A 4,627-nucleotide genomic window follows, 5' to 3' on the forward strand; every position below is an offset into this window, starting at 1 on the left:
AACAACTATAAAAAATGTTCAAATCAATGCCTACATTTAGAACTTGTCTAAAATGTCTACAAGTTTTCTAGAAAGAACTTAAAGAATCAGTCCTTAAGCCCACACCATGGATATGTTCCATGTCATTGGAATAAAGAACTCCTCTGTTGGGCATTTCTAGCTAGAAGTAGATAGGGAGCCAGTGCATTTAAATCATCCTCTTTCTACTTTGAGATATGTTTCTCAAAGAGCAAGAAAGATTGGACCACGAGATCTGAATCAAGTAGAGGAGTGGCTGGCTCTTGAATGCTTTCCCTGTCCAAATGTTCAAATTCAGGTGGCTTTGGGTTGTGTCCCAAAGATCTTAAAGAACTTGGAAAAAAATCATCAAATTATTGGAATGCACGCCATTTTAAACTCAACTGTGAAATCATTTTTTAGAACTACATTGAACAGGAGTAACTTCCAACCCGCTGCACACAAGCACATATAATTAGGTAAGTACTAGATTTGTTTAGTCCATGACTAAATAAATAATGTGATTTTACTGAGGTAGCACGTGGCTTATTAAGGCCTTGGTCCCTGAAACCAGCACCAGCAGCATGACCATCTCCAGGGTCTAAGTGCTAGCAAGGAGCTAAAAACACAAGTTTAAGAAACAGGTGAAGAATCGAAGTTCTTTGAAATCTAGCGGATTAATATGTCCTCAGGCACTATTGAATCAAGCTAAAGAAGGACTTTAAGGGATATGTTTACCACTACTGCGGTTTCTTTTAACCAAAGCCCCCTGACCCAAAAGACAGGCAGAGTGGAGCTCTAGAAAAATCACATGGTCTTCCTGGCCAGGAAAGTGGCCCTTGTTCCATTATCTAGCATCAACAGCACCATATTCATCCACATAGGAGGGGGACTGATATACAAAAGAGGCTTTTCTTTGTGGTGCCAAAAAAAAAAAAAAAAAAATCCACTTTTCTTTTTCCCTGTTCAAATGTGTGGGATTTTATAGCACAGTGCTAGACCAGCTCAATACCTGATTGAAATAACCCAAGAGGAGGATATAGAGGGAAGGCTGAATTCAGAATACTCTGCGAAAGTACATCTGTTTTATATGAGACACACAATCTGTCTCATTCCAACCTGCATTTCTGGGTCACTTGAGACATTTAAACTGCACTTATAATTAACAGCTATTTTTAAACAGCGAAAAAATAGAGCACTGGTAAGGTACAAAAGCATTAAAATTGCCCCAGATTCGCTTTTCAATAGGACATATCACCGAAATACGCTTCAAGATCAAAGAGAGCTCAAAGAAAAAGAAGAGAGTGAGCAAGAGAGAGAGAGAGAGAGAGGCCGATCAGTGGGGATAAATTGTTCCCATTATGATGGTGTAAGAATAGAGTTCTTTCAATTGAAACAATTTAATAACCACATTCATTACATTGGTGTCCACTTGGTTTTATCTGAGCAGTTTTTGCATAACTGGGGAGCAAGTTCAATTGAGCTTATTCTCTGGAAATTAAGATGTGCAGGGTTTGACATTCAGAAATTAAGCACTAATAGTCGACCAAGCAGTTGCCTCAAGATTCCCCCTGGATGTAGTGAGATCTGCCTACCACTAATTATGTCAAATGCAAATGCATTCTCTAAAAGACCTGCCCCAAATCTTCATTAGCTCATTTTAAGGCAGTTAAGGTTATATTAGGGTGATAATGGGATATTAGAGTCTCTTCTTGGGAGAATGTTTATAGAATCACTTTGCAAAGAATCACTTTCATAGCATAAGTATAGCATCACCATCTGTAAACTTGTTTTTCTCTTAGCTATCGACAGAGGAAATCTTTCAGAACACTCTTCTAATATTCAGTGAGATCAAGACAACCAAACAGAATCACAACAAACACTGGAAGCACTGATTTGACAAACAAGGGGATCATTGATTTATGAGGGGAAAAAAGTCACTAATTTTCTAGGGTTGACTTCAGCGTTGGATATCTATGTACTAGAAAAAAGTGTTAGTTAGTTTTTTTTGTTGTTGTTTAACCAACCAGCTTTCCTGAGAATGGTTCCATTTGCCAGTTCTCAACTGCACTATGGAGCATAATGTGTCATTTGAAGTGTACTTTATACTAAAGTGCTATTTTAAAAAGATATTAGGAATGGAACTGTAGAAATGCATACAGAAGAAACTCTAGGGTTTACATATGATGTATTAGACATGCACAATCCATTTCTGTCTGCTACCCTCACTGGGAGTTAAATCATGTACAGGAACATTTAAAAGACATTTTCTAGTGTACACTAAATCCTTCTTTGTTTTCTTATTGCTGCCAAACAAGTGAAGAGTAAAGAATTGTTGGAACATACATTGGGTGGCAACTTCATAATAGCTGCACTTCTTCTTTCCTTCTTTTTTCCAGAAGACAAAGTGTAAAAACTGAGAAGTTACCCTTACCTCTACAAAAGCTTTTAAATTATGGCATTTCCAGGAGCAACTGTAACTTCTCTCACTAGACCATTTCCCCAGATGGGATTTGCAATATAAAACCGCCATAGATTGGCTTATTGAGGAAAGGAGATAGACTTGTACAAATCACTAGAAAGATAAATAAGCTATAGAGATCAATAAATAAAAACCAAGCGGAAAAAAAAAAAAATCAAACTCCTGCATTCCAGACCAATTAAGATGTTATTTACTGCTTGTGTGATTGTAACTTTGATGCTCTCCTTCCTCGTTTTCGCACCATAGGCATTTGTTTTGCTGAGAGAAAGATATATAACTGATGTGTAAATAGAAAATGATATAGATAGATTTTATGTCCCATAAAACTGTTAATCTGTGCTCCACATTAAATATAAAGTACATTTTTTATTTAGACACTGCACTGGTATAATTAAAATAAAGTATGCTAGCTTTATTTTTTCAGTAAGTCATTTCCAACCATAGAGATCAAATAACAGTGCAACAGCAGCATGAAATGTGGTTATAATAGCCTGAGACCACATTTCCTGAAAGTAAAACATGGGAGATAATAGTGTGAAGGTACAAATTAAATGCAAATAAAACAGATTCCCTATTGTTGCTAATCCCTGGATTGGGTTTCGGTGGGGAAATTTAGATGTAACATTTAACTTCTTTGTACAGTAATCATTGACATGTTACCAGTTACATTCTGAGATCACTGCTGGAAACTACTAGCAAAGGATTTAAGAAGGCTACCTGTCCACCTTTCAGGAAGAGAATGGAAGTGGCCTGGTGCAAATCAAATAAAAATATACTGCCCAGACTGCCTCCAGGACACTGATGGCAGCGGGCAAACACTCATTGACTTGTTTCCTAATTGATGTACATTTTTATGGCAACGTTCTTTTATTTGCCAGTAGAAGCTCTTTCTGATTTCAGAGGTATGTCAGCATATCTTAGCAAGATCCCATTTTTGAGGGTGACTGCTCTGAAAACATCTCAAATTTTAACACAAGGGAACTTACAGAGTTGGCTTCTGTTAAAACTTCTGGGTTTTATACAGTGTAATAAGCCTACATGCCATGGAGATCAAGTGTGGTTGGTGTAATTTAGATGTTTTTTAAGGTTGAAAAATATGATTTAAAGTGAACTTAACCTTTTCTTTCAGCTCAGTTTCACAGGGCCCTTTCTATTAGTGTTTAAAATGGTCATTGAGCAATTGGCTTCTTGGGATTTTCAAGTGCACTGATATGAATAAATGTTCTGATGAGATATGGCCTTATTCTAAAGCTTTTGGTAAATAATCTCTTTCTAGTCTTACAAAATGGCATTTGTCTTGTAATTCTATAATTTGCAGCTCTCTACTTTCAGGAAAAGTTTTTGGCATGTTACATTCTACATTATTACACTCTATAACTACAAATGCCAATTACGGTATAAGTGAGTCAAATAAATAACTGTCTTCTTCACTTCCAAAAACTATCAGACACTACCAAAAAGTGTCTGCATTCCCTTCCTCACCTTTGAAGCCTTATATGTATGAAAGAATGAAGAGCTACATTTACACAAGTTAATCCGGCCTTTATCCTTTTTCTTTCTTGTCCAAAATAAGGTGCATATAGACCTAGGGGCATACGAGATGATGCACTGGGGTACAAAAAAAAAATTAGAAGATCTGTCTTTATTTATATACTAAGAAGAAATAAATCTTTACTAATAGTATATATAATATTAATATAGACAGTAGTAGTACAATTTAGAAGGCAATATACATATATTGGGGTGCATACTCAAAATTTTAAAACTATTTTCCTGAATGATTTTAAAAGTTTGGCAACTACTAGGCTAGGGACTGCTATTAATTTTCAAATATTGGCATTAGAAAGAACTCTGAGAGATTCCATGTGGTAGATAGACTAATGCTCCCCCTACCCCGTCAAAGATATCTTTTTTTCCCTCCAAAACCTGTGAATATGATATCTTGCATGGTAAAGAGATGTTGTAGATGTAATAAAGGGCATACAGACCTTGAGACAGGGAGATTATCCTCGATTTTCTGGGTGGCCTCAATCTAATCATATGAGTTCTCAAGGGTAGAGAAATTTTCTGGCTGGAGAGAGAGAGAGAGAGAGTGAGAGAGAGAGAGAGAAAGAGAGAGAGAGAGAGAGAGAGAGACGGAAGGAGGGA

This window comes from Pteropus alecto, unplaced genomic scaffold (genome assembly GCF_000325575.1).
Source record: "Pteropus alecto unplaced genomic scaffold, ASM32557v1 scaffold20, whole genome shotgun sequence".
NCBI classification, from domain to species: Eukaryota; Metazoa; Chordata; class Mammalia; order Chiroptera; family Pteropodidae; genus Pteropus; species Pteropus alecto.